The sequence below is a fragment of the Prenolepis imparis genome, unplaced genomic scaffold (assembly GCF_030444845.1).
Source record: "Prenolepis imparis isolate NDT839.2.m4 unplaced genomic scaffold, iyPreImpa1.0 SCAF_8, whole genome shotgun sequence".
NCBI lineage: Eukaryota > Metazoa > Arthropoda > Insecta > Hymenoptera > Formicidae > Prenolepis > Prenolepis imparis.
In genome coordinates, this window is record NW_028141166.1 from 11,024,154 (window position 1) to 11,036,203 (window position 12,050).

Here is a 12,050-nt window from a genome sequence, read left to right on the forward strand (position 1 = left end):
TGTTAATATACATAAAAGCAACTAACATTATTTAAAATATAACTTTTTTTTGTAAATAAATATGATAAACTATGAAACAAAATAATATGAAGCCTTCCATCAGTCAGCTTGTTTCTATTTCCTGCTTCAATAGCTTGGTACACACTAAATCCCTAAGCGTACGTGGCTCGTATACGCATAGCTCGCATTGAATGAACGTGCAGAAAACACATGTATACGCGAGGTAGCGGGGCTACGATGCTCGTACAGGTTTGCCGGGTAATCTCAGGGCGAGGTGCGCGGCCTTCGCGACTGGCATCGCAGGTGGTGAACCCGCGCGAAATTGAAATTGATTCCGCATCGGTAATAAGCGGCTCCCTGCAGTCCCGGGTTTCTCCACACACAGTGCCAGGAACAGCCCCCGAGGTCGCCGGATGGCGAGATTGGCCCACACATGATCGCTACGGCGGCACACAACTTATATATGTGCATCTCTAGGCAGGTGCATGTGGCTAACGAGCCGATCGATCCGTTTTTTTTTCTTTTCTTTCTCTTTGCGCTTATTTCCCGGATCGCGCGTACTACTCATCTCAATAATTTTTGGATGTATATATAGAAAGACTGAACTTGTAAATGCAAAGAAAATTATTTAGTGTGAAAACCGTGTCAGAAATTATTAACGCTATATATTGTATATATATTTAAATAAAAGTTATAGAGTTTTTGAATTGAATGATAATCAGAATAAAAAAGCAGATTAGCTTGGTTCAAAAGATTTCTCATATTTATCAAATAAAAATTGAAATTATAGTAACAGCGAGATAAAATTGTCGTCACTGGCTTAAAAAAAAATCTCTTCTTTTTCATCTGGAAAAAGCAATTTTTTTCCTCACCCCAGAGAGAGAGAGAGAGAAAAAGAATCCTTATTTCTAATATAATTTAATACAGAATTTAATAGGAAAATGTTGATGCAAAAATTTTTTAATATTATTTCAATGACATAACCAGCGTACAATATTGCTTATTGAAAAAATTGCAGTGAGATTTTTATGGATGATAGAATTTAAAGAAAATTCATTAGCCATGTTAACTATATTTTTTGCTATATCGCACGGATGTTAACTCATATTAATCACATGTATTGAAGTGCATTGAAATGTTTTCAAGCATGAAAGAGATTGATTGGTTATATATTTTACGACAATTCCAAGTTTCTCGCGACATTTTCCTCCTTGTCATTCGATCGTGTAGAGTCCCGAGTGTGGGCAAACGGATGCACAATGGTGCTCTTTGTGCATCTCTATGCGTACATCTTCGTCCGCGTGCACATAAAAGAGGGAATCGCAGAGGGTAAGGACAGAAGAGAGAGCGATGAGAGGAAAGTGTCTCTTGGTTGCATTCAGACGTATTTCTCGTTCGTCGTAGACAAAGGGGCAATCGTCGGTGATCGTCCTTTCGGCGAAGGAAGGATTTATCCTTTAGTCGATTTACAATGCTTTATGGTGTCGGTCTCGTTGCCTTAACAAATAATTGCCAATTAAACGTCCGGCGCATCGATCTCGTCCCCATTGCCAATTGCGAGAAAGCAACGGATATCCTTCCGTCAAGGACAGATTTACTCCTTTTTCGTCGGTTTTTAGTTTTTAGTAATATTCTCTCGGTATACGATATTTTCGTGAGCACTTTCATGTTTTTTTAGATTTTTATTTTTTGTGTAAAGTAATAATTTTTTTAAATTTAAAATTATTTGATTATTATACAATACATTAATAGTATAAAAAACCATAAAATTTTTTTAAACATATCTACACAATAAAAAATATTATAACATAAACATAATTATAATATAAAAACACATATGAAAAAGTATTTAAGAAATAATTATGTGAAGACTGATTTGAACAATAATCGATAAAAAATTTGAATTTTTATCGAAATAACATTTTCAATATTAACATGTGTTGCATTAATTAATCTAAAAAATCTAATTTTTATATACGTATAATATATACTTTTCAGATTTATATTATATGCGAATTATCTATATTTTGATTTATTTTGTATACCAAGCATCGTCAGAGAGAAAGAGAGTAAGATATATCGACGTATAAACCGTCGTAATTAACATCTTTGCCGGCAAGATAAATTTAAAAACGTTGCCATCTCTCGCAGAAAGTATCCACAACTTCTCTTCCTTTCTGTCTCGATACGTTCAATGAAAGACTGACGAAAACGCCCCCGTTTCATTGTCTACCAAGTCGCTCGAACGGAATACAATACTTGGTCGTTGCCTGACATGAATAAATGTATTTACGATTTGATGTAGGTGTGTTTGCGTGTTCGCGATGCACCCACAAAAAATCCGAAACGAGATCGCGATTCCGCGAGTGAAGCGAGGGGCGGAAGATGACCGAAAGCGGTCCACCTTCTTCGAGAAGAAGAGAGGAATGGAAGAGGCGCAGGTGGAGAGAACGAGTTTCGCTCGTTTTGTTGCAGATACGACAAAAAATCTGATATCGTCAGCCCGATTTCTTTGATCCGACGAAATTGCCTTTAATCGCTCGACGCTGGCCTCGTGTTACATTGTTATTCCGTAGCCCGCTAAATAGGCGTCTAATCGATTTTTCATTGTTACACTGCCGTTTCAAAAGCTTCGTTCATTTTATAATCCACTATATATTCTGCAAAACCAATTCCCTCACTACTGATTGAACCTGGCAAGTTTCATATTAATGAAGAACGGCGCGATGTTCTTTATTCGCATTAAAACGATATTGTCTTTTTTTAAATAAAATTTTGAGCCGTTTTTGCTTAACTCGATTAGATATTTAATACAATGATTATGATTTTTCGTACAGAAATTATAAAAATATTCATTGACCCAGCTTTTATTGCACTAGAATTGTCTTTTCAATTTAATTTAAAAGATCTTGTAAAATATACTCTCTTATAAATAGAATATGAAATGTCACTAACTGTCAAATTAACAATTTAATGTCAGTGATAATGAGAATATAAAAGAATATAAAACTCAATGCGTATAATAATAATTCTTTAATATTAATACAATATTAATACAAATTAATTATTTTGAACATTGCTATAATTTAGGTCTTATATTTTGTTGCAGATTGTAGCAGTTAAATGCAGTCTACTTCCCTGTTGCGCATCGATCGGTGAGTGACATATTTTTATTTTATATTGAGGTAACGTGGATCTATGAAAATTATATTTTAGATGACTAATTATATTTTGTTTGATGTTTTGGAGATGTGTGTGTGTCCATATCTCGTTAGTAATACATTATAAAAAAATATGCTTATCATAGATCCATTGTCTTAATGTTCAGATAATGGACGTGCATTTTTCCAATATATTGATGCACTAAAAAAAGTGAGGTTGTTTGATAGAAAAATAATTATTATTCGATTTTTTCCTCTGCCACTTTTTTCTATTATCAAACATTTTTGCAAAAATTGTTCTGAAAAAGTGGACAGTCGCTCCGGAATATCTTGTATAAATACATACGTACAATGCGGGGGAGAATAGATACACTTATACACATGTATGTACATACATCCGTACATACATTGGTTCGATCGACGAATAAATATAATGCTCCGGTGTAGGCGGCCATTGTTCGCACGCGTAAAGTGTGCAAGAAACCGATCGTAAATCGAAGATTTCGAAGTTAATGGTCAACCGAGACGTGCACGAGCGTCTTTCGTCCGTGGGAAGACCAATGGCGGCGAATACTGCTCTGCTCTCAGCTTTCCTATCTCGATTGTTGCAACGAAACCGATATTCGTCTCTTTAACATATATTCCTATTTCTAAAGAATTAAGTGTTGTTTTTAATCTTTAAATTGATCTGAATTTGATCCACTAGTTATTTATCATCAGAAGCTTACAGTTTCTGCATTCTGTTGATTATTTATAAATCGACTAACAGAAGTTTTCAAATTCGAAAGTAATTGACAGAAAAGTTTTTTATATAAATTTTAGAGCTTTAAAATAAAACAAAAGAAGATTAATTTTTTATTTATTATTATTTTCTCTCGCGCATTCGTCATGGAAATAATAAATCTGTCATGGTTTTATCTTTCTTTTTTTAACTTTTTTTTTCTTGTCGACGATTTAGGAAAGAGTACTTTACTATTCAGATAACGAGTAAGTAACGTGTAAATTATCAATTACTTTTAAAATAAATTTTATGTAATGGGAAAGAAAGAATCTTTAAAATCGAGAAAAGAATTCGTACGATCTCTACTCATGTCATGCTTAAATTTTAATTATTTTCCGTTTAAGAGAGAATATTACATGCAAATGATTTTTGTCGAGTCGATGAAAACGATCGTAATACGATAATTTTAGACGAATTACCACTTATCGATCTCGTCGTTGCAATCCTCGACAATCTGTCTGGGTGAAGAGCAACGACGGACGTAAGAAATGCGGGAAGGCAGGCAGCTCTTTTAGAGCTCTAACGATCGCGATGGTTCTACATTATTTATACCTCGCCAGCGATCTAGCTCGACTTGCAATTGCGAATCGAGAAAACGAAATGCGAAACGATTGTCTTATTACTCGTCGTACTACGTCGGGATGACTCTTCCGTGACGGATAGAATTACGATTTATTGGTCGTCGGACTTTACTATAACGCTTTTCATTTTTTTTATCCCGAACGGTCGTATGGCTCGATGTCAATGAGCCACTTGTAATGTAAACGCACGTCAATAATGTTTGCAAGTTATAGCGCAGGATGATCGGAAATGGGAGACACCGGATCCGACCGTGTATATTATTTTTGTGATTTTTTTCTTGCTTGTTGGAAAATAATGCCTTGTGGTAAACGTAAATAAGTGAAATCGATAAAAGCTGTAGATAGAAATGTCACCAAAAAAATTAAATTGTACTACTTAGCGAAGTATCGTTGATTCTATCTTTCTCGTAGAAATCCTGTTAGAAAAATTTATAAAGTTGCTATATGTGATCATTGACAAAAATTATAACTTTAATAAATTATTCTATATGCTGCGTTCGTGTATATTCTGATACTATTTCATTTAATAAATCGCTTTTGAAATAGGGGGACTCGCGCGCGGCTTCTCTAACGCTGACCTAGATCCCTTAATTGACATCTGAAAGATAATTTAGATATTCAAATATATCCTGATAGTGGAATTACTCAGAGGCGAATCTATATCGCGCGTCTGACCTCTCACAACGATTTAGTTATTTATTAGCCGAAATTTCTAGAGCTCTCTTGCTCAGATGCATTCAATCTGTGCAAATGTCAATCACGTTAATCGAATTGAATATGCAGGATGTATTATTGAATATGAATGCTGCAGACTGCTCAAGTTACTGCGATACGTCCGTTAATGCATGAATCTCACACGAAGGTATTTCCGAATAAGATAAAATATTTGATCTCGGCTGGCGACCCGCTTTACGTCATTTAATAATAGAGCAAAGCATGTAGCTCTCAGATTTACCCATAAGCGTACAGTTTCTAAAATTAATTGCTTAAAGGTGCATAAATTTTTCTAAATCACTGTAAATGTTACATCGTTTAAATATGTCATTGGATTTTTATTTTCACTAAACGATACAAAATTTATTTTATTGCCTGGCATACTTGTGCCTTTTAATCTGTCAGCAAAGCAGACACGGTTGATTAATAATCATAATGCTAATATTAAAACTGTGGCGATGCAAAAATGATCAATCAATCATGTCATAATGATTAATTCATTACGAGTTATTTCCCAATTTGTCAAAGCCTCGATTTCTCTCTGAAGCACAAATATAAAAAATGAAAAGGCACACGATCATCTGTTCGAGCGACGAAAGAACACGAATACGAGCACGAATAATGATAAAAGAAGCAAACGAGGAAAAGAGGGAGGGAGAGAGAGAGAGAGGGAGATGGGGGACATTAAGCCGTAAATACGTCTTGCGTGATTTCGCGTGGGCGAGTATCGGCAATTACGATGCGAGGGGCAACCGATGAGCGAAGTCGGCGTCGGCTTAACGAGCGGAGAAGAGAAGCTCTCCGAATCGAATACCCTTTTTTTTCTCTTTAACGTTGCCGCAATCGTAGTGTCCCACGAATTTTAAGGGACACCTTTGTGAGGGACAACAGCCGCCGTCTCTCCTCGCACAGTTTTCCAGACAGTTCTCAGCCAAAAGGAGGAGAAAGGAAGGCGTGGGATAGAAGGGGGAGTAAGAGGAAGGAGTCATCCTCGGGAGCAGCAACCTGCAGACTGGCCTTTTTATCGCGCCGACCGGGGAGCCGGCTTTACGAGGAGTCCCATAACGGAAATTTACGGTTCTCCCTTGCCTTTCCCTCCGCCCCCGTCTTCGTCTTCTTCATCCCGTTTCTTCTCCTTCGCGTCTCACGCCTCTTCCTTCCTCGCTTTATCTTTCTTCGCCTCTTGTCGCGTTTTGTGTCTTCTCCTTGCCCGCGATATTCCCGAAGAGCGTTTTCGATCGGTATGATCGGGGCGAAACTCTTTGGCGAGAGGAGAATTAATGTCGATTAATTAAGCCCACCCAATTCGGTCGATCACTTTGTGTGGTCTCGCGCGAGATGCAACGATGACGATCGAGACGACCTTAAGGACATAATTGAGCCTTAAAGGGTCGATCCGACCGGTCCATGCTCAGTCGAGCGACAGTAACGATCGATAAATGATCTTCTACGCCCACGCTTTGTGTAAATTGAGATTCGCAAAGGTATATTCTTCTTTTTAACATATCGTATGACGACCAATTAAAAACAGAAAACTGAATATGAGATTTCTATAGACCGATCTTATATGATTTATCAGCTGATTAATTAGATATTGATATTTGATTTTGATATTTTTTAGTATTTTAATCTCATTTAAAATAATTTTTTATTAAATATTACTTGACTAATTTTGTTTCCGATTAAAATAAATTAGATAAATTTGAAATAAGAGGTATAATATTACAGAATATATTTATTCTATTTAGGCTTTATGTGAAACGATATACATATATGAGCAAATTCTTCATTTAATTGTAAATAATGGAATTTATTAAAAAAAGATCTTAATCTAATTTTTACGGTTTATCTGTCACAAAATATTAGAAATAAAAAAATTAATAAAATATATTTTTTTTTAGAAAGAAACGATATATAAAACAATAATAAAAAATAAAGCTGAAAAAGAGCATATACCTGTATATCTCGTATTTACATCTCATCGATTTCTCGTATAATGTCGCTACTGTTACTGACGCGGAGACATTTGCGGGTGCGCATACATATATCGATCGGGATAAAAAGTTTTCGTTGCCCAATAATATAGCCAGCCAACTGCAAGTAAGGCGATTAAGGCTCGTGCTGGGGCGAATAAGTATCTCAATGTCGAAGAGCGCCGATTGCTGGCCGCGGCGATCACCTGCGGCAGCAACCCGCGTCGCGTAAGAAGAAAGGTGCATACGATATATTCCGAGATAAGCATCTTCCGTCCATCGGACGGCGTGCGCACGTCAGTGCGCGTTTTCGCGTGTCACCCGGCTGATATATTCCCGACTAATGATCGTGAGGGATAATTACGATCCCGTCGGCTAACAATTTCTCTCGCGCAATTCACTCGATCGGCGATCGTGTCGCCCGTAATTCTCGATCGGCGTCCGATCGGTGCCCATTACGTCGGGATAAATGTCTCGCGCGCCGAGATCACGAATCGCGAAAACGATCGGAGGTATATCGATGTGTATGTACATCTCTGCGTTAGAAAATGCGTGTCCCCGACAAAGAGCAAAGCGCATACTCCGTAATTTGTCTTATTTCGCACGGCATCGGTCGCGATTCGGTAAGAGGTCGTTCATCATGAGAAATAATTATTATGCGTCGGCATTAATTCCACCGGATATACTTTGATACAATTTAATCGCGTCGGAGAAATACGATATCGCTTTTAATAGCAATCGTGTCAAATGCTACTTGCTTACTTCGTTATCGTCGAATATAATTTCTACTTGTGAAAAATATGCCAGTATATTTCTACGTTAGTACGTTGGTATTATCGCGAACGAGGGTCGATTATTTATCGCCGCCACCGCGTGCATGATGTATATATGTATGTATATATTTTCCGATATATCGTGTGTATCTGATTTTCTCGTATATACTTAATAAGTTAACACTTTTCGTTTTTTCTTCTGACGATAATATTTCTGCCATAAATATCCGACTTACGTATTATTAAAGCGACAATTTAATATCAATAAACTCGGGGACAGATATGTCTTAATGAAACGCGATAATTGTGTATGAAATAATTATGACTTTTCCATTAAACTGAATGGTTAAGAGATCTTTCTAATCAGATATTCAAACGCATTATTTCATCCCGCGATATATCGCGCCTATTCCCGAAGAATCATGATGTATAGGTAGCGCGACTAGTAATACGGAGGAATAATTAATGCCTGATACAATATAATTACCGATACTAATCCCGAGCGCTTTAATCTCAGACGTGAGTCGAAAAACCGTGCTAATTGACCGGCGCGCGCGTGATAATAACTAAGTGTCGCGGCGTATTAAGCGGATTATTCCGCTATGAATAAGCGTATTATCGTGCCGTGAACCTCGCACGATCTTCGGGACTTTTCTCTTCAGATACTCTCCGGAGAGATCTCGACTCCTTGGCTTTAAGCGCGGCGAGCGGTAGGCATAAACACAACAAAAGTAACGTGAAAAACGCGGTAAAGGTGGATTATCTGCAATTGCGATTCGTTATGCCGACGCTTTTGCAAATGTTTATTTCAAGAGGAGCTCTGTAAAAAAAGAAAGAATAATATATAAACGTTTATAAATGTGAAGAGACACTAATTATGTGTCTTTCGTATCCCAATATGAAGAAAACGAAAAGCGTAAAATAAGAAAAGACATGAATTAAATTAAGGAAAAACGCTTTTATTAGTCCTACTTAAAAATTTTATGCAATAAATATTTTTAAAAAATATAAAAATTGCAATCACATAGAAAAATTCAAAATATATTTTTTTTAAAATTGAAGTAATTGACACTAAGATACTACAAGACTGAAAAAGGAAAAATAGATTACATAATAATAAAATAGGTATGTAAATATTTAGTATTTATTATCTAGAAAGAAATAAAAGAGGAAAAAATTTTAAATAATTTAAAGAATTTAAAAGGTATGCGAGACTCTCAAGGAGAGTATATGGCTTGGCTAATTCAGCGATTCAATAAACTTGTTTAGAACAACGAGAACCGTTAGAAATACAGCCGAGATATAGTCACAAATATAAAAACGAGACTTTAAAGGAGGAAGAAAGAAAAAGGAGATTCTGCTCGCGAGAGATGATCTCACTGTAGATAACAGACTCGTAAAAGAACACGGACGTGTACATACATCGTGAACTAAGGTGTTGGCTGAGGGTTGGCTACCGCGATATTCAAAATTATTGAACACTCACACACACAGTTCTTCTTTATACAATAAATATATTTCTCGCGCCGTTCCGCGTCGCCGCGGAATTTACATTGTGAGCTCGTTTCGGAGACCTCGGAGACTTTAATATCCGCGGCTCTGGTCGCGTTCGCGTGGCAAAGCTTGGCGTGACGTGCCGTGTAAAATTAGCTAGGTAATAGAGATAGAGTTTGCACGCGTACGTATAGACACGTGTACGTACATATAGAGAGAGGTGTCCGGACGTAAGTATCCGGCCAATCTGATGCTATCGCGATCGCCTACGCCTAAATGTCATATAGTGACATTTCAGCGCCGACGTCATATCGCACCGCGAAGCTGGTCCTTTATTTCTCTCTCTTCGCGAACGACGCATAATATTTCTCCTTAACATCCGCAGGTAGAATCGCTTTATTTAACGGACGAGATACTGAATGCGGTAAATTTGGCCTCGCGATGGCTGTTACAATCGGTTACGATATCGCGGCGACAGATCTTTTGTTAAGTTTGCCGACAGCTCTCGCGTATTACTTTATATATGTAAAATTGCCATGTCACTCGATAACACGTGGATTGACATAATTTATTTGATTTTTCCGGAGTTTTGCGGAGTTTCGACTTATTTAATGATAAGCGCGAATTTGATGCAAATAGTAGGACATACGTTTGAAGAAAAAATCGAACGTAAAATGAAGAATAAAATACAAAATTTTAAATCGATTAGAAATTAAATCGGTGAAGATATCGCGAAATTCGAGAGATTCGATGAAACCGCTATTCCAAGGATCGAGTTGCAACGTCGATACTCGTCATTATAGGTTGACCGAACAGTTCGGAGAGTCTTCTTGGCCATTCTGTGAAGCTCTTCTCGTTCATGACGCCGCGAGGATCTAATCAGCGAAGAAGTTCTCGACGTGCGTGCGAGAGACCGGATGCCTCGAGGTCATATCGTTGCAAGAAAAGTTGCGCATCCCCATGCTTCCTTTCCTTGGCGCGCACACGCGTTTCTTTCGCTATATATATATACGAACGAGTGCGCTACATCTTTCTCCCGCATCCTCTTTCACGCTTGAACTTGTCTATTGTTGGTTTCCGGTCTCTCGCCTCTCTCGCAAACTGGTTTTTGTCGCGATCTCTCTAATGTCACGTTGCCGGACAAACGTAGCGCGATCTCGATCCGTCGACGACCAGCACCGACTATATAATAATCATTATATTTTTGAATTTGCAGTCTATCGTGCGTTTCCGCTTTCACGAAAGTGTATGTGTATGCGTGTAAACACAATAATGGAAAACATCGTCTGTTTAATGGCATTCACGTGAATATCTAGACTGCTTGCGAGAAAAGTATGAAGATCATAATTACGGGTTGTGAGTTATCGTAAAACAGTCGCTTAAGTAAGGCTGCGAATGACAAGACACATATTTCCTATAAGATGGAGAAATTAGAAAACATAACAAGTGTTATTTTTCTCCCAATAGACGGATCAAAGTTAATTTTAAGGTACTTAGAAAAAAATAATAAATAAATTAATAAAAAGATCAAATAAATTAATATAAATTTATTAAATTAAATAATGAGAAATAATATCAAAATTTTGATTATTCGTGGAAAGTTTGTCTCCTCAGTTGAATGACAGGAGAGAATCGGGGGATGAAACCTTAAAAGCTTATTATAATGTTTAGGCAAATGATATATAATTCCGACATATATGCGTGACTCAATGTGCTATTCTAATCTTCGACTTGCCCTCCCAAATGCGATGCTTATTAAACCGACCCGCTTAGCGATGGTCGGACCTAAGCAAAGTTCGTCGCACCTCATCGTCCGTTTCGCGACTGTAATTTACGAACGCATCGCGCTCGTTAATCTTGGCGCTCGCGCGATCCGCGGATTTACGCCGTGCCGGGACTTGACGGCGCTCATTACCAGAAATTAGGTGTTACGGCTGGAAGCGCCGATAATTGTAACGGTTCGACGCCGGTACGTTTCAATTAGCGTCGCGCTCGTGAATCAAAGCAATCGAGCGACTCGGCGCCGGACCCTTCGCACCCATCATCAATGACGATTATCCGCTTCCGTTGTTCGCTGGCAAAGATATCGGTTCTTACAATCAATCGATTATTATCTCGAATTTCTATCCTTCTGCAACAGTCCCTCTCAAAAAATTATTTAAAATATTTAAGCCTTTTTTTCTAATATTATCAAGTCGAAAATCTGTACAAGAGGGAGATAAAATTTATATACCTGTTATCATGTTTTGAAAAAAAAATTTAGAGTGTAGAGAGATAAGACTCCTCTAAAGGAGAAATACAACACGATGAAATTATTTCCGTTCTCAATAATACAATCGGCACGAGTCGCTGGATAGGCTGCAACGATCGTTATTATTACCAAGTATAGTGATCGAATGACGGTGCCAATTCGCGGCAACGACAACTCATTTCAGTCTTGGCGACTATCTTGGCGAGCGATCGATATTTTTCCGTGAGACGGGCAAGGTTCCGCGGTATAAGAGACGACCGAAAGATAGAAAGAGATAGAAAGAAAGAGAAAAAGAGAGAGACGTCGGCGAACGGGCAGAGAC